At 40.1% G+C, this 27,855-nt stretch overlaps 1 long non-coding RNA gene across 2 annotated transcripts in view; it reads left to right on the forward strand.

Moving 5' to 3' along the window:
* LOC111761581 (uncharacterized) overlaps window positions 1-23,071 on the forward strand; it is a 35,257-nt gene extending 12,186 nt beyond the window's left edge. The window contains exons 1-3 of one of the 2 annotated variants that reach the window (XR_009184360.1): window positions 14,120-14,173; window positions 14,359-14,429; window positions 22,687-23,071. This is a non-coding gene — a long non-coding RNA (uncharacterized lncRNA). Of the gene's footprint in view, window positions 1-14,119; window positions 14,174-14,358; window positions 14,430-22,686 lie in introns of those variants that run through there. The other variant, XR_002794911.2, reaches the window with a different exon arrangement.
* Window positions 23,072-27,855: the final 4,784 nt, after the last annotated feature.

Raw genomic sequence — 27,855 nt, forward strand, 5'->3', positions numbered from 1 at the left:
GTGGCTGTAGATATCCGGTTCTTTCTGCACCATTTTGCTGAATGGACTGTTCTGCCTGAGCTGTGTGGGTTTGACAGGCTAGTAAAAAATCACTTGACCATACATGTGAGGGTCTCTTTCTGAGCCATCAATTTGGTTCCATTGGTCAATGTATCTGTCTTTATGCCAGTACCATGCTGTTTTTACCACTATAGCTTGGTTATATGATTTAAAGCCCAGAGATGAGGGTTTGCTTTTCCTTTTATGATGTTTCTGGCTATTCAGGACCCCTTACCCTCCCAAATAAATTTGCTAATTGTGTTTTCAATTTTTTTTTAAATGCTGGTGGAATTTTTATCAGGGTTGCTTTGAGTATGTATATCAAATTGAGTAGAATTGACATCTTAATGATATTTAATCTTCCAATCCATGAGCATGGAATGTTCTTCCAGTTATTTAGGACTTTTTTGATTTCTTTTAACATTGGGTTGCAGTTTTCTGAATGCATGCTTTACATCGTTGGTTAAGTTTATTCCTGACTACTTGAGTTTTATCCATCATATTTTATTTTCACCACTGTTTTGATACATTTAGTTACTTTTATTGATATAATCTTCACTTATAGACTCTCCTCCAGGCCTCTCTCTCCTGTCTTTTCAGGCTCTAGCACACCCTTTAGTGTTTCCTGAAAATCTGGTCTCTTGCTTAGAAATTCTCTCAGTTTCAGTTTATCTGTGAATATTCTAATCTTGCCCTCATTTTTGAAAGACAGTCTTGCTGGATATAAGATTCTTGGCTGGAAGTTTTTCTCTTGTAGTATCTTAAATATATCAGACCACTGTCTTCTTGCCTTCATGATTTCTGGTAAGAAATCAGCACTTAATCTTATTATGTATTCCTTATATGTTATGCATTGCTTTTCTCTTGCTGTTCTCAGAATTCTCTCTTTGTCTTTGGCATTTGACATTCTGATTAGTATGTGTCTCAGAGTAGGTCTATTCGGATTTTTTCTGATGGGAGTACATTGTGCTTCTTGGACTTGGATATCTATGTCCTTCAATAGGGTTGGGAAATTTTCTACCATTATATCTTCAAATATTCCTTCTGCCGCTTTTCCCTTCTCTTCTCCTGGGGCACCCATGACATTTATGCTTGCATGCCTTTTGCTGTCATTTAATTCCTTGAGACCTTGTTCAATTTTTCCATTCTTTTCATTTGTTCTTTTGTATGTTCACTTTAGAGGCCATTTCTTCAAGCTCACCAATCCTTTCTTCTGCCTCCTCAAATCTGCTATTTTTCCAATGTTTTTTTTAATTTCATTTTTTGCACCTTTCATTCCCATAAGATCTGCTATTTTTCTATGCATGCTTTCAAATTCTTCTTTGTGCTCATCCAGTGTCTTCTTAATCTCCTTAATCTCTTCAGCCATCTCATTGAATTTAGTAAGGAGATTTGTTTGAACATCTGTGATTAGTTGTCTCAACTCCTTTATGTCATCTGGAGGCTTATCTTGTTCCTTTAACTGGGTCATAGCTTCCTGTTTCTTGGTGTAGATTGTAATTTTTGGTTGGTGTCTTGGCATCTGGCTTACTAGAATATTTATTCTGGGTGCAGTTTTTCTCTTTAGTTTAGGGCTTCCGGCCCTTTCTCCCTTGCTGGTTGTGCAGTAAGAGCCAAGGATGTAATTGGTGCTATAAACTGGAAGCTCAAGCTGTGCTCATTGCCCCAGGGATGGTTGAAGCTTCTCCCAACTTTCTCCTTTACTAGAAGTAGGGACAGAATCACAGTTGTGTGGAATAATCCAAGTTGGGCAGACCAAGACTATAGTTGCCCAGAGAGACTGATGAAGCTTCACGCCCCTTTCTCCCCTGCCTGGGGCATGGATGGAGCTGCAGGTGTGGGCAGTAATCTATGTAGTACAGGTCCAAGATGACCATAGTTGCCCCAATAGACTTTTAATTATTCAGTTTCTGCCAGCCAAAGGTACACTCAGTTCCCTGGATAGATTGGTGCTGAGATAGCCAGCCTCCTCCCTGCCAGAGGTGGGACTGAAACCTACACTAGGGCTGCAGCCTGATCCAGTTGAAAGAAACGGGTTCCTACCAGCACTGTGATATTTGGTCAGGCCAGCTTCCCCTCAGGCTGGGGGCGGAGTCAAAATGGCAGCCACCGGCTCCTTTCTAGCTTGGACAAATTCACACCGCAGCTGTTCCCCAGGGTTATTCCTTAGCCATCCATGTCTACGAATCAGTAGCCGAAATTGGCAGCCAGCGATCTCCTCCTCCCCTTTTTCCGGTAAATGGAGCTTCCAATTCTGGTCACAGAACAGCTCCTGAGGCGGCTTGCACCACCAGAATAGGACAATCACCAGCCTCCGTGGCTTGGCCAGCAATTTCCCGGAGAGGCTGGCACAGGTCCCTGCCGCTTCCTCCCTGCTGGAGGTGGCGCTGGGGCCTAGGCTAGAGCTGCAATCTGACCTGGATGGAAAGAAGCGGGTCCCCATCAGCACTGGATTCTCAGTCCGTCCCGCTTCCCCTGTGCTGGGGGCAGAGTTAAGATGGCGGCTCCCGGCCTCTTTCTGATGTGGACAGTTTCAGACTTTAGCTGTTCTCAGGATTATACTTTAGCCCACTGAATTTAGTCATCATTAGCTGAAGTTGGTGCCCTACCGTCTCTTCCTCCTCCTTTTGGGGAAGTTGAGCTTTCAATTCCAGCCGCCAAGTGGGCTTGTGCCTCTGGTGGAGGATGGGCACCGGCCTCCCTGGTGCGGAGCGCTCTACTTACGAGTCTTCTCTGCAGATGGGCAGTCTCCTCCTTCCACTCCTTCACGGATGTTGCAGGATGCTCTTCCCTCCTGGAGGCCCCAAACAGGTGCTACAGCTAGCTCCAGAGAGCTCTGGGTATTTACTAACTGCCCTGTAGCAGGAGTTTACTCTAGGAGCTCCTTAGTCTGCCACCATCTTGTCGTCTCTCCTGCTCCCTGTTTTTTTAAAATATATTTTTATTACAGAAATGGTTAGCTTACAAAACAATCATACACATGTAGAATTCCCATACAACACCTCTTCACCAACACAACATACTGTGGTGGAACATTTGTTACAGATTATGAGGTAATATCATCAGACTATTACCACCAACCATGGTCCATAACATACATTTGCCATACTTTTTCCATACCCCCCATTATCAACACAGTACATCTTTGACATTGATGCAAGAATATTACAGTATTGTTAACCACCACAGTCCATTGATCACACCAATTGTATTTTTCCCATGCTTCTCCACATTTCCACCACCCTGCAATAGTGATGTACATACACTCTAGCTTACAGAAGGACACTCTTGTATTTGTACCAACAACCCTAATTCTCATCCATCTCTTGGTTTACTGTATTATTCCATTCCTAGATTATCCCTAGACTACCCCTTCCAGCCACAATCCCATTTATAAACCAGATGTAACTCACTTAAATTTGTTGCCATCAACTCTGTCCATTTCCACACTTTTACAGTCAAGTTAATTAAACTTCTATGTACATATAGCATCAGTAGTCCTTCTCAGCTCTCCTCTTATCTCCTAATATCATATAGTTTAGGTTTTAACTCCATGCATTTATTCTTCGTATTTAGTTCATATTAATGAGACCATGCAATATTTGTCCTTCTGTGTCTGTCTTACTTCACTTAGCATAATGTCTTCAGGATTCATTCATGTTATCATGTGTCCCAATTTCATTTCTTCCTACTGCAGCATTGTATTCCATCGTATGTATATACTACATTTTGTTTATCTATTCGTTGGTTGATGGACACTTGGGTGGTTTCCATCTTTTGGCAATTGTGAATAATCTCATTACTTTTTATTCATTTACGTGTTTGCATCTGTAGGTAGTAAGAAGTGGAGTTGCGTACCCAACAATCAACTACAATAATACTGGCATTTTAAATTACCCAAATGTTTGCTTTTACTGCACATCTTTATTTAGTTATGCCGCTTTGAACCACTGTCTGGTGTTCTTTCAGTCCTGAAGAACTCCCATTAGCATTGCTTGTAGGGCAAGTCTAGTGCTCCATGTGGTTTGGATTTGCATTTTTCAGATAACTAATGATGTTGAGTATTTTTCCAAGTGCTTATTGGCCATTGGTATATCTTTCTTGGAGAAAAGTATCTTCAGATTTTTGCCCATTTTTAACTGGACTATTTGCCTTTATCTTGTTGAGTTGTAGAAGTTCTATATATACTCTAGATACGAGTCCCTTTTCATATATATGATTTGCAATTTTCTCCCATTCAATTGGTTAACGTTTTTTTCCCCCAGGTACCAGGGGTCAGGAATTGAACCCAGGACCTCATAATTAGGAAGCCAGCACTCAACCACTGAGCCACATCAGCTTCCCTGAGTTGGTTTTTCATTTGTTTTACTTATTGTCTTTGTTTTTTCAGGAGGTACCAGGAACCAAACCCAGGACCTGCCATGTGGGAGGTGGGCACTCAACCACTTGAGCCAAATCTGCTCCCCAGTCTTTTCTTGATGGAGTTCTTTGAAGCAAAAAAGTTATAATTTTAATGAAGTTCAGTTTATCTATTTTTCCTTCTTTGCTCATGATTTTAGTGTCATATCTAAGAATCCATTGCCAAATTTGAGGTCATGAAGATCTGCTCTATGTTTTCTTCTAATGGTTTCATAGTATAAACTCTTATATTTAGGCATTTATCCATTTTTAATTAATTTTTCTATATGAAGTGAGGTAAGGGTTCAAATTCATTCTTTTGTGTATGGATATCACATTGTTCAGTATCATTTGTTGAAGATATTCTTTCTGCATTGGATTGTTTGGCATCCTTGTCAAAAATCAAATGCTTGTGAATAAAAGGGCTTGTTTCTGGACTCTCAGTTCTATTCCCTTGATCTGTATGCCTATCCTCATGCTAGTACCACACTGTTTTGTGATTCCTCCAACTTTCTTCTTCTTTTTCAAGATTGTTTTGTCTATTTGAGGGCCCTTGCAAATCTATATGAATTTTAGGATTGGCTTTTTCCCTTTCTTTGAGTATCATTTTTGAGACTTTGATACAGATTGAAATGAATATGTAGACACTTTGGAGTGACACATTAACAATAATGTCTTTTAATTCCTGAACTCAGGCTTTCATTCCATTTGTTTAGATCTTTAATTTCTTTCAGCATTGTGTTGTAGTTTTCAGTGTACAAGTCTTAAACCTCCTTGGTTACATTTTGTCGTAAGTATTTTATTCTTTTTGATCCTAAATTTTTTCACAAGTATTTTATTCTTTTCAATCCTATTGTAAATGGATATTTTCCCAAGTTTCCTTTTTGGATTGTTCATTGCTAATATATAGAAATAAAACTGGTTTGTGTGTGTGTGTGGATGTGTGTCTGTGTACATGTGCTCATGCATGAATTAATCTTGTATCCTGCACTTTTTACTGTATTTGTTTATTAGCTCTAAATTTTTCATGTGGATTATTTAGGATTTTTTATGTAAGATCATGTTGTCTTAAAGTGAGATAATTTTATTACTTCCTTTCTAATTTGAATATGTTTTATTTCTTTTTTCTTGTCTAATTGTTCTGGTTAGAATTTCTACTACAATGCTGAACAGAAGTTGCAAAAGCAGGCATCTTTGTCTTGTTCCTGATCTTAGGAGGAAAGCTTTCAGTGTTTCACAATTGAGTATGATGTTAGCTGTGGGTTTTTCATAGATGCCCTTTACCATGTTGATAAAGTTCCCTTCTATTCCTATTTTTAATGAATGATTTCATCATGAATTGGTGTTGAAGTTTGCCAAATGCTTTTTCTGCATTTCATTATTTTTCTTCATTCTATTAATGTATATTAAATGGATTGACTTTCATATATTTAAATACTCTTTCATTCCTGGGATTAATCCCACTTAATTATGGTGTATTCTCCTGTTAATATATTGCTGAGCTTGATTTGCTAATATTTTGTTGAGGATTTTTTTCATCTATATATATAAGTGATACTGGTCTATTGTTTCATTTTTTTGTAATGTCTTTGTCTGGTTTTGGCATTATGGTAATAATGCTTGCCAGATAGAATAATTTTGAAAGTGTTCTCTCTTATTTCTAGGAAGAGTTTGACATTTGCATTGCATGCTATATAAATGCTTGGTAGGATTCACCAGGCAAGCCATTCTGGGTCTAGGCTCTTCTTTATTGGGAGGTTTTGAGGACTTACTCAATCACTTTCATTGTTATAAATCTATTCATATTTTCTATTTTTTCTTGATTCAGTTTTGGTAACTTCCTCATTACTTTGAAATTGATCATTTCAATAGGTTATTTATTTGGGTTGGGGCTTACACTTTTCATGGTACTCCTTTTTTTTTTTTGCCATAAACTTTTTTTTTATTGACTTTGTAATAATATTACATTAAAAATATATATATATATATGAGGTCCCATTCAACCCCACCACCCCCACCCCACCTCTCCCCCCCCAGCAACCCTCATTCCCATCATCATGACACATCCATTGCATTTGGTAAGTACATCTTTGGGCACCTCTGCACCTCATGGTCAATGGTCCACATCATGGCCCATACTCTCCCCCATTCCATCCAGTGGGCCCTGTAAGGATTTACAATGTCCGGTGATTGCCCCTGAAGCACCATCCAGGGCAGCTCCATGTCCCAAAGACGCCTCCACCTCTCATCTCTTCCTGCCTTTCCCCATACCCATCAGCCACCATGTCCACTTTTCCCAATCCAATGCCACCTTTTCTATGTGGACTTTGGATTGGTTGTGTCCATTGCACCTCTATGTCAAGAGGAGGCTCAGATTCCACATGGATGCTGGATGCAATCCTCCCACTTTCAGTTGTAATCACTCTAGGCTCCATGGTGTGGTGGTTGTCCTTCTTCAACTCCACATGATACTCCTTTTTTTGTGATATTGGTAGCTACGTCCCCACTTTCATTTATGATTTTATAATTTGTATCTTCTATATTTAATTTTGGTTTCATTGATTATTGTTTTTCTATTCTCATTTCATTTATCTCCACTCTAATCTTTATTGTTTCCTTCCTTCTGCTAGCTTTGGCTTTAATGTTTTTTTTTTAATTGTTCCTTATGCTATAAGGTATACTGATTTGAGATTTTTCTCAATTTTAATTGTAGGCATTTACATATATAGATATTCCTCTGAGCACTGCTGTTGCTAAATCTTTTGAGTTTGCATATGTTGTGTTTTTGTTTTCATTCAGCTTAAAGTATATTCTAATTTTCCTTGTGACTTATTCTTTGACCACTGGTAGTTTAAGACTGTGTTGTTTAATTACAAAATATTTTCCTTGTTATTGATTTCTAGTTTAATTGCAGAATCCAAAGGTACAGAAGCCAATGAGCACCCTTTCATCTTTTTTTTCTCTTCCTTTTTACAAATACTCCCTCCTTCTCCCTATTCCTCCCTCTCCTTGTAACCTCTAATCTGCTTACTATCTCTTTGAATTTTCTGTTTCTAGTCATTGCTTATAAATTAAATCATACAGTTTTTGCCCTTATGGGTCTTGCTTGTTTCACTGAGCATAAGGTTGTCAAGGTTTTCCATAGAGTCATGCCTCATAACTTAATTTTTCTTATGGCTAAATAATATTCCATTGTGTGTATGTAGCATTTTGTTTATCGATTCATTTGTTGATGGACTTTGGGTTGTTTCCAGTTTTGTGAATAATGCTGTTATAAACACTGGTGTACCAGTATTTGTTTGTGACCTGGCTTTCACTTTTTTGGGTATATACTAAGAAGTGGGGTTGCCAGGTCAAATGGTAACTCTGTATTTACCTTTCTGAGGAACTGCCATATTGCTTTCCACAGTGGCTATACCATTTTATATTTCCCACCAGCAATGAACTAGATTTCCAATTCCTCCAAATCCAAAGAATATTTTCTATTCTTTTAATAATAACCATCCTTATAGATGTGAAGTGATAGCTCATTGTGGTTTTAATTTGCATTTCCCTAATGAATAATGAAGTTGAACATCTTTTCATGTCCTTATTGGCTATTTGTGTATCTTCTTTGGAGAAATGTTTATTTAAGTCATTTGCCCCATTTTTAAATTGGATTGTCTTTTTAAGTTGTTAGAATTCTTCATACATTCTGAATATTAAACCCTTATTCGATCTATGGTTTGAAACTATTTTCTCCCATTCCGTAGGTTGTCTTTTCACTTTCTTGGTAATTAAAAACTTTTGTGCATTGAAGGAAATTTTGTTGAAATCAAGGTTGGTTATTGTTTCTTTTGTTGCTCATGCCTTTGGGTTTTCTATATATAACATCATGTTATCTGCAAATAGATATAGCTTTACTTGTTCCTTTCCAATTTGAATACATTTATTTGTTTTTCTTACGTAACTGCTCTGGCAATATTGAATAGCAGTGGTGAAATCAGGCATCCTTGCTGCATTCCTCATCATAGGGGGAAGCTTAAATTATTTTATCATTGAGTATGATGGTAGCTATGGATTTTTCATAAATGACCTTTATCATGCTAAGAAAGTTTCCTTCTTTTCCTACTTTTTTGAGTGTCTTTATCAAGAAATGATGCTGGATTTTGTTAAATGCCTTTTCTGTATCTATTGAGATAATTGTGTTTTTTCTCTTCATTCTATTTATGTAATGTATTACATTGATTGATTTTCATATGCTGAAATACCTTTTCATTCCTGGGATGAATCCCAGTTGAACATGGTGTATAATCTTTTTAATATGCCATTGGATTTGGTATGCTAGTATTTTGTGAAGGATTTCTGACTCTATGTTCATAATGGAAATTGGTCTGTGATGTCTTTACCAGGCTTTGATATCAGAGTAATGCTGACCTCATATACTGGATTAGGAAGTGTTTCTCCTCTTGAATTCTTTGGAAGAGTTGAGAAGGGTTGGTATACATTCTTTTTCAAATTCTTGGTAGAATTCGCCAGTGAAGCCATCTAGTCTGGATTTTTCTTTGGAAGTAAAAAACAAGTGCAAAGTAAACCCAAAGTTAGCCAAAGAAAGGAAATAATTAATATTAGAGTGGAGATAAATGAAATCGAGAATAGAAAAACAATTGCGAGAATAAAACAAAAAGTTGGTTCTTTGAAAATAAATAAATAAAACTGACAAACCTTTAGCTAGACTGATAAAGAAAAAAAGAGAAAAGATGGAAATAACTAAAATCAAAAAGGAAAATGGTGATAACACTACTCACCTTACAGAAATAAAAGGATTATAAGAGAACAATATAAGCAATTGAATGCCAACAAACTAGATAATCTAGAAGAAATGGAAATATTCCTAGAAATATATCAATTACCCAAATTGACTCAAGAAGAAATAGAAAGCATCAACAAACCTATAACAAGTACAGAAATTGACTCAGTAATCAAAAGTCTTCTACCAAAGGAAAGCCCAGGACAAGATGGCTTCACTCTGAATTCTACCAAACATTTAAAGAAGAATTAATATCAATCCTTTTATCTTTTTATTGTATAACTTTTTTTCAGTAAGTGTTGGGTTTCCAGTTGAGTGAAGTTCTGGACATTTCTCTCAGCTTTTTGTTTTTTCCCCCTGTACCCAGTTTTTTCTTGTTGCTCTTGTTTGTTTTTATTTTAAATTTTAATTTTTAGTGCTTAAGATATACCTAGGGGGTCCTCTCCCCTTTGCTCATATTTATAAGTTTCTTCCTTCAGATAGTCACAAATCATTAAATTGGCTCATCAATTAGGACCCTCTGCCATAGCAATTATTTTTATTTGCCAAAGGGCTGCCAATGTAAAGTACAGAGATGGGTTGGATCTTATAAAGGCGATTTATTTGGGCTAAAAGCTTACAGTTCCAAGGCCATGAGAAGTACAAACTGGGGCACCATCAGAGGTGCTTTCTCACCAAAGTCAGCTGCCCTGTTGAAGCAAGATGGCAGATGATCTCTGCCAAGATTTAAACTCAGCTGAGGGCAACCAGGCATAGGGCTTGTCTCTTTCTGGGCCCCCTAGATCAGTCTCAGCTGTTCTGCTTTCTTCATGAGTTCAGCTGTGAGTTATCCCATATATAGCAAGGCTCATCTCTTGAGCTGCTGCATGGGCCCAGGCCCTTGGGGCTTTGTGCTTAAGGGATCCTCACATGGGAAGATCAAACATGGAAGCTTCCTTTTCCTTTGTCTGTCTGTCTCGAGGTTTAAATCAGACCCAGCAAGAGGGCAGAGACTCAACCTGAGCCACACCTCACTGACATAGCCCAATCAAAAGCCCTAAAGCCATCTTATCAAGTAATCTAATCAAATGACCCTCAACCAAATTTAGTGCATCCAAAGGGTGTCACACCCACAGGAATAAAGTAGTTGAAAAACATAATCTTTCTCTTTTGGGGATTCATAAAATAATTTCAACCTGTCACAGCAATGATTGCTTTCTTGGGTTAAGTATACTGGGCCTAAGTCATGTCTGAGGTAACACCTTGGTTGTTCCTCAAGAAGTGCCATAAATATTTCCCCCTATAACCCCGAGAACCAGGATCTTTGTTCCAGCAGAGGCATAAGCAGCAGCAACAGTGAAAACATTTTGTAGGCTCCTGGTGAACTATTTGCATTTAAGAGTGTGGGCTTGTCATGCCACGTGTCTTAGTTTGCCAGAGCTGCTTTCACAAATATCACAAACTGATTCTGGCTTAATGACAGGAATTTATTGACTCATGGTTTTGAGGCTAGGTTAAATACAAAATCAAGATATCAGCAAGGATTTCTTTCTACCTAAGACTGTAGCATTCTGGCGCTGGCTGCTGAAACAATCCTTAGGGTTCCTTGGCTTGTAACTCTGCCTCCTGTCACATGGCAATGTTTTCCCCTTTCTTCAGGTTTCTGCTGGCTTCTGGTGTTTCCCTGTGGCCCTCTCCAAATTTCTGGTATTTGTTTTTTCCTCTTTATAAGGCCTCCAGTAAGATCGGTTAAGATCAACCTTAATTCAGTTGGATCACAGTTTAACTAAAAAGAACAAGAGCTCCTGTCTACAGTGGGTGCACACCTATAGGAATGTGGATTAAGACTGTGTCTTTGTTGGAGTCATAATTCAGTCTACTACACCACATCCTGACTGCTCTTCCACTTGAGGGGCACATATATTGCACAGGGTATAGTTCTTTCCATTCAGTGCTCTATAGAATGGGGGCCAATGGTTGATTGAGAGACACAATCAACAGCCACAGGGTAAGCATCATTCCCCTAAGCCTAGCATCAGGCATGGCTTATTCTGGAAAAAGACACACAACCCGGGTCACTTTCAGGAAGGCCCCAATCCCATAATTTTCCCCTTGAATTCTACTTAAATTTCCAGCTTAGCTAAGTTAAATTGATAACAGTGGCTTGGTAGTTCTTATCAAATGCAGAATAAAGCAACACAGTTCAAAGTGCGCCCTTTTAGTAGGCAGCAGAGACAATTAGCAACTCCAACCAAGACCTGAAAAGCACCTGATGGTCATGGCCATGGTCTCAGCATCCTATTCACTATGCCAGTAGCTGTTACCACCCCCACAGAGATGCAGTGGAACCCTCAACCAAAACTGGTTTTATTTTTTATTTATTTTTTTTTTTTTAAAGATTTATTTATTTATTTAATTTCCCCCCTCCCCTGGTTGTCTGTTCTTGGTGTCTATTTGTTGCGTCTTGTTTCTTTGTCTGTTTTTGTTTCTTTGTCCGCTTCTGTTGTCGTCAGCGGCACAGGAAGTGTGGGCGGCGCCATTCCTGGGCAGGCTGCTCTTTCTTTTCACGCTGGGCGGCTCTCCTCACGGGCGCACTCCTTGCGCGTGGGGGCTCCCCCACGCGGGGGACACCCTTGCGTGGCACGGCACTCCTTGCGCGCATCAGCACTGCGCATGGCCAGCTCCACACAGGTCAAGGAGGCCCGGGGTTTGAACCGCGGACCTCCCATATGGTAGACGGACGCCCTAACCACTGGGCCAAAGTCCGTTTCCCCAAAACTGGTTTTAGATGTCGAGGCTGACACATGAACTAAGAGGGTATTAACAGGTTTATTATTTGCATAATGAAGCTTTTTGGATAGAGCAGGGCCGGCTACTCAATGTGATCTTAAAATGGTTTGAGAAAACAGGGAAAGGATATTAGATTTGAGGTTTTCTTGTGCTTAGGAAGTGGGACTGGGCAGAGGGTTCCAGTTTGTGCTGGCCAGAACTTGTGTGGTTTGAACTCCTCCCTGAACATGAATTTCTTATCAGCTTTGACTTGAAATCTGTCAAAGCTCAAACATCAAAAATGGGTGAGACATTTTATAACAGACATTTCATTGACAAACTCTGGGTTAGAAGTGATTGTGAGCCTCCACTTTCCTCCACTGAGGAAATGAAACTTAGAGAAGTCAACACAAATGGCCCACATTTGCACAGCCAATGTCAGCAATGGAATCTGTACACATATTTGCCTTATGTTAGTGCTTTGGGTTCTCAACTTAGGTCAGGCAAAGTGGGAAACATTTCAATAATTAATTTGATTTCTAAAGCAAGAGAGGACTGTCATTATTTTGTCTGGATTTCTATAAATTAATTATAAACATCGCACCAGTTATGTGCAGTACACAATTGCCCTTTACATTTAAAGATGCTGCTGCTGCTGTTTTAACCATTTGTTCCAATTGGGCATGAAACTCACCTTTACATCAGTGCCTCTTGCTGTGCCAATAAAAAAGTATTTTCTTGCCTAAGGACACACACATCTCCCTGCCAATGGCAACACTGTTGACAGCGGCTGAAGGTTGGTGTTTCTGTAGGTGAAAAGATTGCGCAGTCTTGTACTTGACCTGGGGCAATAACTCACCTAAGTACCATTGGTATCATCATCATCAGGAGTACTTCAAGCCTAACAGCCCAAGCTGGGACCCTATGGAATCTGAGGTATAGCTTGGAATTCCCAGTCCCATGAGACCTGGGATTGAGACCATGCACGTCTGCAAAGGTAGTTGCCCTACTCACTGGGATAATGGCACATAATGAGTCATCCCAACTGAGGTTCTAAACAGCAGTTGCTGGCATGAATTTCAGGGACACAAATGGAATGTCCTCTCTTGAGTGAATATAAACAATTGCATGGCCAAGAAACTGACAGTCAAGCCATGGTATGGAGACCCACTTGAAACGCAGGAACGCTGCTTGTTCTGATACTGTGAGGACCATGAGCTTTGCCTTATTCTAAGACTTCGTCTTTGGAAATATGAGGGTGATAGGGAGAAAGAGCCCCATTGATGAGGTGAATTTTTTAAAATTTAATTTTATTGACATAGAGTTCACAAACCTTATAATTCTGACATTTTTAGGTATACAATTCAATGGTTACTTTTTAGTATTGTTTTCTTGTCTGCTCATTGTTTTTGCTCATTGTCTGTTTTTCCTTAAGAGGCACCAGGAACTGAACCTGGGACCTCCCATGTGGGAGGTGGGCACTCAACTGCTTGAGCCACATCCACTCCCCCGTGCGAGGTGAATTCTGAGGGAACTGAATATATATTCAACTGAAACTGCTTAAATAAGGAGTGGCTGGCTGAGATTACCACGGTGATAAATGCTGAGATCATCTGAGCATGTCCCTCCATGCCATTGTTCTGGGTGCTTTTGTAGTATCATCTCATTTAATCTTCACAAACATCTAAGGGAGGAGGTACAATTATTTTCTCCACTTTACAAAGGGGAAGATGAGGATCAGAGAGGTCCTCTGAATGTCACACAAAGGCAGGATTGGAATCAGACATCTGTCTCTTGATCTTGTGCTTATAACCACTTCTGTATGCTAATTTGGACAAAGGACAGTCCCCCACACCCTCACTACCCAGGGGGATTGGGGTTCATCAAGTCATTCATTTTGTAATAGCAGATAATCTTGCTGTATCTGCGTGTTTTACTTCCCAGACCAGTGAGGTTACTCTGAGCAACCACAGTTCCTACATGAGTAGCAACTGATCTGAAAGAGAGGGCAAGGAGGGAGAGGAAAAATGCCTGTCTCCTCCTTTTCTCCCTCCCTGAGTCCCAGAGCCTGATTGGTTAAGCACCAAGAGGAGTCATGGTGACTCACAATGGCCTTCAGAACCTTGTAATTACACTAATGGATTTATCCAAACACTGGCCACCACCACCTGGGTTACCTCTAGTTTAGAACTAAATACGGTGAGTGAAAGGTGCTGGAAGATACAGTAGCTTTTACTCATGGTTGAGTACCATCTTATCAGTTTCCTGGATACTCAGCTATCTTGTCCTCAGTGCTCTTGTCTGTTTCATACAGAATCTCTCCACTAAAACTTATTCTTTTGGAGAGTTTACCAAAATTAACTAATTTTATCATATTTTAACAGGTCCACCAGGAAATGGTCAGTGATTTGGGCCTCAAGATCCAATCGCGAACTGTATAGGAACTCAATCTCAGGTAGGATTTTCTACTTTCCTAATCTCTGGATCCAGTCATGGCCATGGCTCTGAAGTTACTACTTTTATATTGTACACGTCCTATCATAAAGGGGGTGTTTAATCATAGAAATTTTAGCTGTGTATAATTGTACTTTTCAGGCCACATTACCTTCCAAGTCTCTGACATAGACCAACTATATTGTTAACACTAAAGTGTGACCCCTATGGGAATTATCTAGAGGTAGCTCATGGATTTTTATATGATGTCAAATGGATAATAGTAAAAGCAGTGCTTTTGTAAAAAATTATACTATTTCCCTGAGGAACTCAAATAGCTGTTATGATGAGATTTGGCAAGCCCCATAATGGTTGTCCCACTCAGTCTAATGTGATAACTGAGACAATAGAGCACAGACAACTGTAAGAGGGACTGAGGACACACTCCTTTTCTTGAATGGCAGAGAGACTAAATGTTTCTAGGATTTGTGTTCAGTGACCCCCCCCAAAAAAATTGGAGAACAGGATTGGCTTGCTTGCCTCCCAGGAGGACCAATAGGAGACAGCATCATGAAGGGATAGAAGGCTAGAACTTTGTAGTCAAACGAACTGGGTTCTCATCCTGGTTCTGTGACATTCTAGCTGTGCGATTTTGGATCAGTTACTGTTGCTGTTTTTTCGGGCTTGCTCCTTTCCTCGGGGCCTCGCCGGGTGGGGCTAGTGGGTTTGCTCTCTCAAGGTACCGTTGCTGCCTACTTCCTGCTCAGCCACTTCTGCCGCCCGCTCGACCCTGCTGGAGCGGGCCAGACGGGGCACGTGGAAAGGGTCGGTAGGAGCCGGACCGGAGAGGGTACACTGTTGTGCCGAGGTTACCGCGGCTCAGGAGGGCCCAGAAGAGGAGCCGAGCAGGTAAGGACGGGCAGAGACTTTCACACACAGCGACCGCTCTGGAGACACAGGCTCCTGGCGCAGGTCTGGTTTATTGAGGAAGTGCTACAGCTTATATGGGCAGGGAGAGGGGGTTGGTGCGGTGTGGCGAGTTTTCATAGGTCAAGGTCCAGGTGCAATGCTGATAGGCTGCCGTATTCTTGTTGCCAGGGGAAGAGGAAGGTTTCAGTTTGGCACCGCGCGGGAAGGTAGCGCAGACCGACGCCATTTGGCATTATCAGCCATTTTAGGAAGAGCTGTGGCTGCATGCCTACAAGTTACATGTTTCCTGTGCCTCATGGAAGCAGCACCCACCTGCTAGTGCTGTTATGAGATTAAATGAACTACTGAGGTTATATAAACTACTGTGGTTTTTTAAAATTATTTATTATTTTTTTTAATTACATTAAAAAAAATATGAGGTCCCATTCAACCCCACCGCCCCCGCCCCCCACTCCCCCCACAGCAACACTCTCTCCCATCATTATGACACATCCATTGCACCTGGTAAGTTCATCTCTGAGCATCACTGCACCCCATAGTCAATGGTCCACATCATAGCCCAGACTCTCTCACGTTCCATCCAGTGGGCCCTGGGGGGATCTACAATGTCCCGTAATTGTTCGTGAAGCACTATCCAGGACAACTCCACGTCCCGAAAACGCCTCCACATCTCATCTCTTCCTCCCGTTCCCCACACCCAGCAGCCACCATGGCTACCCTTCCCACACCCATTCCACATTTTCTCTGTGGACATTGGATTGGTTGTGTCCATTGCACACCTATGTCAAGTGAGGGCTTAGATTCCACATGGGTACTGGATGCACTCCTCCCGCTTCCAGTTGTAGACACTCTAGGCTCCATGTTGTGGTGGTTGACCTTCTTCAACTCCATGTTAGCTGAGTGGGGTAAGTCCAATAAATCAAAGTGTAGGAGCTGAAGTCTGTTGAGGCTCTGGGCCTGGGTGTCATATTATCAGTCCAGAGATTCAAATCCCCTACATATATCTTAAACCCAGCACCAACTACAATTCCAATAAAGTAGCATGCAAGTCTTGTGAAAAGAGATCCCCTCTGAGTCCAATTCCATCACGCAGAAACACCAGCTCCAAAGAAGGGCCATCTGTCATGGCAGTGAACCCCTTCTGCCATGACCATAGAACCCGTGGGTCTCTTTATCCCTCAAAAGAACCAATACCTGGGGTTGTATCTACCTTATCTGTCTCTTAGACTCTGTTCAGTTGTACATAGGGGTATTCTTTCTGACAACCTCCAGACTCTTTTTTAGAGACTCACAGCCTTATAATCTCATTTCTCCTTTCCATTTCCCCCTTACATTAGGTCAAACAGCTTCCCGAAGTCATGTTATTATATGTAGACAGGTATATTCTGCTGTTCCGCATTGAATCTTTAATTCAAGGTCATTTTCTAGTTGCATCTTCAGCTGGTATGTGGTAGTGATCCCTCGGTGCCAGGGAGGCTCATCCCCGGGTGTCGTGTCCCACTCTGGGGGGAATGCATCGCATCTACACGCTGAGTTTGGCTGTGAGAGTGGCCACATTTGAGTAACATAAAGGCTGTCAGGAGGAAACCCCCAGGCACAATGCTACTCTAGGCCTTGTTCTTATTGCACGTGTATAGGCTCAAAAGTGTAACCATTAGTATCAAGAGCCCACTGTTGGGCCCTCCTTCCTTCCTGGTTCTTGCTGTTGCACCTGGAGGATTGCCGCTGCTCTCCCAGGGCCCACAACAGTGACCCCCCGGCCAGGAGCCCAGTACCCCCCCAGCTGTTGTTTTTAATTGTTTCCACTATGAATATATATAGACATTACCATATACCCTGGGCATATGCCCTGTATAACTCCCTGTCAACCATATATATCCTGTCAATAACATCCCATATCAGTATTCCTCCGCTGCCATTGTTGAACCACTCTGTGATCCAAAACTTCCCGTAAAGTGAATCCCAACATAATGTCAGCTTCAGAAGAGTCTTAGATCACCGAAATTCATATATACAATATACAGTATTTCCCCAGATCCACCATAAAACCTTTTCCCTTCCACAGCAATAATCTTTTAACTTATTCATATCATATTTCCTGAAACTGATGTACAGATTCCGAAACTATAGTTTTCAAACAAGGTGACATTTGTGCTTACTATGTGGTCCATACTTTAGGTTGTACAGTTTTCTAAATTTTTTAGTTATCCTATGTTTTGTCTTATGGTTTTCATTATTAGTCTGTCATCCCCTATATGTTTTTGGTGTAATATTAGCTGTTTTATATTCATCCTCGTGTACTCTCACATAACTCCTCTTTTGCCCCCTTATTTACCTTTGTTCCATCCATTGCACATCCATTTCCCCCTCCCCTTAGGGCCCACAACGCCTGCCAATCTAATGCCCTGGGAGCCGTCCTTTCTCACGAGAGATACAGTTCTCTCTATTCGACGGCATTAGTCTTCCCCAGGATATGGGTCCACCCCACCCAATGGTAGAACCCACCTTGGCAAAATGAGCCTTCAGCTATTCCCTCCGGAGTCCGTCACGCATCAGACCATACCCCCTGAGCATCCTAACCAGGTAACCCTCCTACTTATACTTTGATACGTTTTACTCAACATTTAGTTCTCAACAAACTTCTGACACTCTCCCATGTTCGTATGTTGCCCCTCCCTCCCACCTATTTCTTGGACAATATTACCCCTCTTCCCATCCCCAGCCCCCCTCAAACCCAGAAAACCCCACCCGAAGGTAACCCCTTGCCCCCATTTTGTCCCTTCTTTGTGCTCATACTTACCACCAGCTCTTCACAGATTCCACCCCTGCAGACATTAACTCACATCCTTCCTCCACCCCCCGATTTCCTGTAAGCCACTTTTCCAGACTCTAGCTCTCTGAGGCAGTTAACTTATTTCATGTCATTGAGGTCATATAGTATTTGTCCTTCAATGCCTGGGTTGCTTCACTCAACATAAGATTCTCAAGGTTCATCCATGTTATCACGTGCAATTGTAGTGTATTGGTTCTTACAGCTGAGTAGTATTCCATTGTGTGTATATACCACATTTTATTGATCCACTCATCTGTTGATGGACATTTGGATTGATTCCAACTTTTGGCGATAGTGAACAATGCTGCTATGAACACTGGTGTACATATATCGGTTTGTGTCCTTGTTTTCAGATCTGATGGGTATATACCCAGCAGTGGTATTGCTGGGTCATATGGCAAATCTATGGATAATTTTTTGAGAAACCGCCAAACTGTCCTCCAGAATGGTTGGATATTTCTGCATTCCCACCAGCAGTGGATGAGTGTTCCCCTTTCTTCACATCCTCTCCAGCATTTGTATTCTACTGTTTTTTTCATGGCTGCCAATCTTATGGGAGTAAGATGGTATCTCATTGTAGTTTTGATTTGCATTTCCCTGATAGCTAGAGATTTGGAGCATTTTTTCATGTGCTTTTTAGCCATTTATAAACTACTGTTTGTAAAGCCCTTGGAGAGGTGTCTCACAGGCAGAGAGTTCTAAGCTGAAGTCTGATATTGCTGGTGTTATTATTTTCACTGTGTAATGGTAAAACGCGAGAGTCCAAGCGGAGCCTAAAAGACTGGAAAATGGATGTCATCACTACTTTCTCTATAGGTTGAGAACTTTTCTTAAAGTCACAGACAAGGTAGAGAGTCTTCACTGGCTAAGTGTTCTTTCTTGCCTTGAACTCCATTTCCAAGTTTACTGCTTGTCTGTCTGTTTTATTTATTTGCTTGGTTTTGGTCTTGAGTACCTTTCCTCTGACCAATCTCCTTCCTTTTGCTCTAGCACCAGTGGCTATTCCCTTGGAGGAAACTGGTTGAACAAATGCATGTATGCCAACCTGCCCTGGTGTTTGTGCTTCATGCTGTCTCAGATCTATGCTTCTGAGAAATCTCATTTTATTTAAGGAGATTTTACAGAATTGACCTACACACATTTTTACATGGTTGTTGTACCAAAAACATGTAAAAAATGTTTTTAGAGATATATTTTCCCATCTCCCATCTTATATCCCTCTCCCATTAGCAGTTTTCTGTAAATTCTTCCAGATCTTGTTTCTTCATTTATTTATTTGTTTATTTTAGGTACTGGAGGTCAGGGATTGAACACAGGACCTCATATGTGGGAAGCTGGTACTCAACCACTGAGCCAGTTTGGCTCCCCTGAGTTGATTTTTTCATTTTTTTTGCTTGTTACTTGTTTTTGATTTTTGTTAGGAGGCACTGGGAACCCAAAACCAGGACCTCCCATGTGGGAAGCAAGCACTCAACTGCTTAAGCCACATCTGCAATGCTTCTGCATTTACTTTTATCCATATAGTTGGCGCTGTAAAAAAAACACAAATAGAATGATAATATGTATTGTTTTTTTTAAGACATCCCAATTATTTTTTTATTTTTTATTTTTTTAATTTTTTTATTCATTTTTTTAAAATATTACATTCAAAAAATATGAGGTCCCATTCAACCCCACCGCCCCCACAGCAACACTCTCTCCCATCATCAGGACACATCCATTGTATTTGGTAAGTACAACTCTGGGCATCGCTGCACTTCATGGTCAATGGTTCACATCATAGCCCATACTCTCCCACGTTCCATCCAGTGGGCCCTGGGAGGATCTACAATGTCCGGTAATTGTCCCTGAAGCACCACCCAGGACAACTCCAAGTCCCGAAAATGCCTCCACATCTCATCTCTTCCTCCCATTCCCCGCACCCAACAGCCACCATGGCTACTTTTCCCACACCAATGCCACATTTTCTCTGTGGACATTGGAATGGTTGTGTCCATTGCACTTCTATGTCAAGAGGGGGCTTAGATTCCACATGGATACTGGATGCAATCCTCCTGCTTTCAGTTGTAGGCACTCTAGGCTCCATGGTGTGGTGGTTGACAGTCTTCAACTCCATGTTAGCTGAGTGGGGTAAGTCCAATAAATCAGAGTGTAGGAGTTGAAGTCTGTTGAGGTTCAGGGCGTGGCTATCATTGTCAGTCCAGAGATTCAAATCCCCTAGATATATCTTAAACGCCAGCACCAACTACAATTCCAATAAAGTAGCATGAAAGTCCCGTGAAAAGAGATCCCATCTGAGTCCCATTCCATCATGCAGAAACACCAGCTCCAAAGAAGGGCCCACTGACATGGCAGTGAACCCCATCTGCCATGACCATAGAACCCGTGGGTCTCTTTAGCCCTCAAAAGAACCAATTCCTGGGGTTGTATCTACTTTGTCTGTCTCTGAGACTCTGCTCAGGTGTGCATAAGGGCAATCCTCCTGACAACTTCCAGACTCTTTTTTAGAGACTCATAGCCATATAAACTCATTTCTTCTTTCCATTTCCCCCTTACATTAGGTCAAACAGCATTTTAAAGTCCTGTTATTATATGTAGACAGGGACATTCTGCTGGTCGATAATATGTATTGTTTTGTAAGTTTCTTTCACCAACTACTATATCTTAGACATCCTTTCAATGACAGTCCTTCATCCTTTTCAGTGGCTGCACTTTACTTCATATAAACTTTTATTCATTATGCATTTTGTCATAAAATTTCATTTTATTCATATAACATAATTTATAACAAAAGGAAATTGGAAAAACTGCTAGACTGTTTTTGCCTTCCTATGTGATTGTCTGTTTAGGAAAACCAAGTCAATCACCTAGACGATTGACAAAAAGTAAGGTGAATTCAAGTTAAAACTGTAGAAAGAAAGACATCAAATATCCCTCTAAATAATAAATTAGGAAACATAATAGGAATAATATATATCCAGTTCACACTGGACACCAAACATAAGAATTTTAAAAACAGAGGGAAATATGCTTGAGGCTTTTTTTTTTCATTTGTTTGTTTTTAGGAGGTACTGGGGTTCGAACCCCAGACCTCATACATGGGAAGCAGGTGCTCAACAATTTGAGCTACATCTGCTCCCCTGCATGAGGCTTTAAAAAATTTTTTTAAAGCAATTTTATTGAGATATAGTCACATACCATATGACCTACCCAAAGTGTATAATCAATGGCTTTTAGTATAATCACAATGTTGTACATTCATCATTTCAAAAATTTTAGAATAATTTCATTACTCCAAAAAGAAAAGCTCCATGCCACTTAGCATTCCTTTCCCAGCACTACATAACCACTAATCTAATTTCATCTTTATAAATTGATTTATATTTACATTTTATATAAATGGAATCATACAATATGTTGTACTTTGTTTCTGGTCTCCTTCACTCAGTATATTTTTTGGTCTGATATTAACATTTTGTAGTATTAATCTATATTTGTTTAACTTCAAAGAAAAACATTCTTATATATGCAATTTTACCCATATTCATATTTTACGCAATATATTTATATTTCACATAATATATTTAGTTCATAATAGTGCAATCATACAGTATTTGTCCTTTTGTGTCTGGCTTGCTTCATTCAACATAATGTCCTCCAGGTTCATCCATGTTGTCATATGCTTCACGACTTCATTTCTTCTTACAGCTGCATAATATTCCATCATGTGTATACTCCACAAATTATCCATTCATCAGTTGACGGATTGTTGGGTTGTTTGCAACTTTTGGCTATTGTCAACAATACTGCTATGAACATTGGTGTGCAGATATCTGTTCATGTCTATGCTCTCAGTTCTGGGTATATACCTAGCAGTGGTATTGCTGGGTCCCATCACAAGTCTATATTCAACTTCCTTAGGAACTGTCAAACAGTCCTCCACAGTGGCTGTACCATTCTACAGTCCCCCCAACAGTGAATAAGCATTCCTATCTTTCCACATCCTCTCCAATAGTTACAGTTTTGCGTGAGGCATTTTCAAATGAGTTTCCCATTCTGATTCAGTACTAAAAATACAATAGTTTTTCATGGATACAAAAATTAATTATTTCACCAATTCTCCCAAATTGATCTATGAATTCAGTGCAATCTCAGTTATGAACTTCAGTAGGATTTTGTCATTTTAAAAAGAGCTGATTATTAATTTAACTGGAAGAAAACATGTGGAAGAACAATAAGAGAAAGCTTGTGCCAAAATACATGAAAATCTACACATTTAGGAATTGAAATAGGAATTGAAAAGATGTCAGTGGAACAGAGTAGAGGTGCTAGATACAGAATCATGTATATGACAGAATCAAAGAAATGATAATATTGGCATTTCAGATCAACTGATGCCCCAAAGCAGACTCTTCTGATTACTGTTGGTAACAAATGTGTATGTGTAGCAGGAATGTGGAGTGGGGAAGAGGCCCCTGGGTCCATCTGATTATCTGGGTTTCATCATATTTTTCAGACTTTCTCTGTTGTGCTGTCTTCCTGAAGCCATCTCCAGAGTTGCCGTTCATGGATAAAGAAAACTCTGATCTGGGTGCCAGCACATCCACACCAGGTGTCATGAGGAAGGCAGATGAATACCTGAAGCCCAGTCTGGCTTACAAAAATGTGCTGAGCTTTTTACTTGGAAGGCAATTGGGGAGACACAGAGATGATATGGACCTGACAAAGTGGCTGTGGACCCTGACACGAGCAACGCCAGGATGGACGTGGCCTTTACCAAAACATCATGTGACTTACCTGCTTATGCCTGCCAGGAATTATGAAAAAGCCAGAAAAAGGGTTTAGGGAAACAAAGTCCTCTTCTGTGTGAGTCATTAAAATAGAAGCTGTGTTTTCAATCATTTTTGTTTGATATGTTTTGGCTGTTGTGGCCTTGTTAGGTTACATTGGACAGGAGATTCTCTTAATTCTAAACATTCTATGCAGGAGCTCTCAGACACACAGGAGATGGGATCACACTGTATATCAGAGCTCTTCCAACATTAGTCTGGCAAAATGTGAAGGAATAGTTATCTATGGTACAAGGCTATTCAGGAACTTCAGATTCCTCTCTCAAGCCATTCTGGAGAAACATCTATTCTGTTCTCTAAAACCGAATTGCTTACCCTGATTAAAAGACATTGTTTAAGAGCAGGCCGTGAGCTGGGGGGACTGGGGGGTGGGGTGGGGATTAACATAGTTATACAGATCCCAAGAGAGCATTATTCAGAAATTACACCATTGTGTCTTTGTCCATTCTATTTAATATTTTAAAAATCAGAGCATAAGGCATTGTAAAAATTTTAAAAATATTTTTATTAAAGTAGTTTAGGTTTACAGAAAAATCATGCAGAAAGTATAGAGTTACATATACTGCCCCCCACCTCACACACAGTATTCCCTATTATTAACATTTATCATTAGTGTGGAGCCTTTATCACAACTAATGAACCAATATTATAATTATTAATTATAGTCCATAATTTACATTAGGGTTCAATCTTTGTATTGTGCAGTTCTTTGGATTTTTTAAAAACTTATTCTGGTAACATATATACACAAAATTTCTCTTTTTAATCACATTCAAGTATATAATTTAATGGCATTAATTACGTTACAATGTTATGCTACCATCATCTCCATCCATTACTAAAATTTTCCATTACCCCAAACAGACACGTGGTACCATTCAAGCATTAACTACGCATTCCCCATCTCCATTCTGGCTCCTGGTAACCTATATTCTAGTTTCTCACTCTATGAATTTGCATATTCTGATTATTTCATATAAGCGAAATCATACAGTATTTCTCCTTTTGTATCTGGCTTATTTTTCTCAATATGATGTCTTCAAGATTCATCCATGTCGCATGTATTAGAACTACATTCTACAGCTGAATAATATTCCATTATATATATATACACCACATTTTATTTATTCTTTCATTGATCGACTCTTGGGATGCTTCCACCTTTGGAAGTACAAGGCATTTGAATATCAGGGACATCTTGCCCACCAGAGCCTTTTAAAGTTAATTGCTCTGCTCATTGTCCCCAAAGAAATGGAATCTCCAGGTCGCTCTCTCTTTGTGTCATGTGAAATAAGCCTGTCAGTCCACAGCTGATTGAACAGGAGAATTCAGTTGACCAAAGTCAAATCAGCCCATAGGTCCATAGGACTTGTTAGATGGCTTCCATGAAAAAAGCTCCCTAAAGGAATGTGCAGAGAAAATCAGACATTCTGTGAAATTTGAACAGGAAATCATAGAGAATACTGGGAATTCAGAAGCAAAGAACTAAAGCTGAAGGGAGGAAAGAGAGAATCAAGGATTGGAATGTTTTAGTTTGCTAAGTGTTGCCAAGGCAATATACAGAAATGGTTTGGATTCTACAATGGGGATTTTTTTTTTACTTAATTTTTTTTTAATTTGTCTTTTTTTTTTTTACAGATACAAAGATCACAAAAAAATGTTACATTAAAAAATTTTAAGAGGTTCCCATATAACCCCCACACCCCCACACCTCCCACATCAACAACCTCTTTCATCATTGTGGCACATTCATTACATTTGATGAATTCATTTTGGAGCACTGCTGCACCACAGGGATTATAGTTTACATTGTAGTTTACACTCTCCCCTAGGCCATTATATATAAAGTCCAGCATCTGACCCTGCAATATCATTTAGGACAACTCCAAGTCCCGAAAATGCCCCCACATCACATCTCTTCTTCCCTCTCCCTGTCCTCAGCAACTACCATGACCAATTTTTCCACATGAATGCTACAGTTTCTTCCATTGCTAGTCACAAGAGCTCTATAATAGAATACAATGGGGATTTATCAATTTATTAAGCTTACAGTTCTGAAGCTGTGATGATGTCCAAAACCTTCATCAGGTGATTTTTTTCCTCCTGAAGATTGGCTGTTGGAGATCTTGGACTCCTGTCACATGGCAGGGCACAATGGTGGTGTCTACCATCTCTCCCTTTTCCTCCAGGTCTCCTTGATTTCAGCTTCTGGCTTCCTCCAGTTTTCTCTTTGCTCCTGTGGATTTCTTTTTCTCGGGTTCTGTCGATTTCAGCTTCTGGCTTCTGGGGATTCCTCTTCAGCTTCTGGGAGTTTTTCCTTATCCCTGTCATTTTCCTCTGTCTCTGTGGCTCTGCTTTCTCCATATTCATCCCATTTATAAAGGATTCCAGTAAGAGTTAAGAACCATCCTGGGTCATGCCTTACTGAAGTAACCTAATCAAAGACCTTTAACTGAAGTAATCTAATCAAAAGTTCCCATTACAAAAAATAGGTTCACACAGACAGGAATGCACTGGCTTTAAGGAAACGATCTTTTCTAGGATCCACAAAAGCCTCAAACTATCACAGGATATCTAACTGGATATGAGCAATCCTAATATATGAGTAATATTAAGTTAAAACAGGGTGAAATAGTTAATCACAAATTTCAAGCATTACTTTTGTCCTTAATGTTCTTTGAAGTGAGGTATAAAATAATACTCCCAGCAACCCTTCTTTTACTCATTTTCTTCTCCCCAATTTTCTGTTTCCTCATACCTTTTTAGAGCACTTCTCCAACACTTTTGCTGTATTTCCCTCTTCACCTCCATCCAAAGGGCTTTTCCTTTTTTCCCTCTTAGCTCAGTCTATTACATTGAACAATGTATCACTCAAATACCTTTTTCTTCCTCCTCTGACCCTGTCCCCATTGTTGTCCATTTGGCATTGCTGAAGTATAGCCACCAGTTTCTCCACAGAGGGTTCAGGTGGGCTGTAAGAATGAGTGAGAAGGGCTGGGCAGGTAGAAAATTGTCCCTGGTGGGCTGTTTGAGAAAAATGTATCTGAGCACACATAGGTTGATTATTAACCTACCATACATGTCAAGCAGAGGCAGGCTATGAAGTAGAGAAAATGTGGACTTAGGCTAAAAAGCAGCGGGTATGACAAGAAGGATACACACCCACAGGGACTCTATATTCCCCTTAAACTCTACTGACAGCTCAATTGTTGATGGGATTACCTAGGCATTCATTCTCAAAATGTAAGAGTCCTTGGTGGTGATGTCACTACAAGATTGCCTTAGTTTTCCACTGAACAATAGCACTGGGCATGGGAGTACTAGGAGGTGCCCCAAGGAATCCTTTTAGTTCCAGAAATAGTCCTCTTTTCCTCCATTGTGAAGTAGAAATCTAAATTCCCTTTGATAGGAAAACTGATGCTCTCAAATAGAGGGAACTGTATCTCTCGAGAGAAATGGTGGCTCCCAGGGCATTAGGGCAGTTGAGCATGTCAAGCCCTCAACACTGTTGCAAGTATCTTTGAACATGGCCCTTCAAGCAATGAAAATTGACTGTCACTGTGGGCCCTAAGGGGAGGGGGAAATAACTATTGAATACATGGAACCAATGTAACTGTGTGGGCAATAGAATTGTTCCACAAGAGTACGCAAGGATGGATATAAGACATGTAAAATTACACCAAAAGTATATAGGGGCTGATAGGCTAAAATGTAAATCATAATGTAAAACATAAGATAACTAAAAATTTAGAAAATTGTATAGTCTAAAATATAAACCACAATGGAAACCCAAATGTTACCTTGTTTGAAAGCTATTGTCTCAATATCTGTACATCAGTTTCAGTAAATATAGTATGAATATGTAAAAAGATTATTGCTGTGGAAGGCAAAAAGGTTTTATGTTGGATATGTGGGAGTACTGTATATTGTATATATGAATTACTGTGATCTAAAACTTTTGTGAAGATAAGCTTAATAATTAGGGAAAAAAAAGAAAAAGATAGACGTAGACACTGAGAAAAAGACGGAAGTAGTTGCCTTGCCAGTTTGCATACAGGACAACACTTATTGCAGTGATGGAAAGCAAAACATCAAAAACAAAGCTTTTGTATTTTTAAATTTTTTGATACCCCAATTTGTTTTTACCTTAATTTTTCTAAATTAATATGTATTCTATATGTAACCTTTAAACTCATCACTATATTCCATTTTACTATTCATGGAACCTGGCAATATATTGGGCTTCACTTTTGAAGAAGTTTTGGATCACAGAGAGGTTCACCAATGGCAGGGGAGGAATACTGGTGTGGGATGTTACTGACAGGGGACACATGGTTGGCAGGGAGTTCTCCAGGGCATATATCCAGGGTACATAAAAATGTATGGATATTTTCATAGTGGTTACAATTAAAAACAACAACTGAGGGAATGCTGAGTTCCTAGCCAGCTCTATCACAGTCCCTAAAGGAACAGCAACAATCCCCCAAGTGCAATGGCAAAGACCAAAAAAGAAGGAAGGTCCAACAATGAGCCCTTGATACTAATGACTGTGTGATGGAGCTGGACTCAGATATGATCTTTGTCCACAAGTCTCTCCTGTTACTTTTGCCAGAACGTAGTTGGTGCTGGGGTTTAATGTATACCCAGGGGACCTGAATCTCTGGACTGACCATGTGATAGCCAGGCCCTGAGCCTCAACAGACTTGCAACTCCTACACTCTGGTTTATTGGACTAATCCCACTCATCTAACATGGCGGTGAAGGTCAACCACCACACCAGGGAGCCAAGAGTGCCTACAACTGAAAGCAGGAGAATTATATCCAGCATCCATGTG

Source organism: Dasypus novemcinctus, chromosome X (assembly GCF_030445035.2).
Source record: "Dasypus novemcinctus isolate mDasNov1 chromosome X, mDasNov1.1.hap2, whole genome shotgun sequence".
Lineage (NCBI taxonomy): Eukaryota > Metazoa > Chordata > Mammalia > Cingulata > Dasypodidae > Dasypus > Dasypus novemcinctus.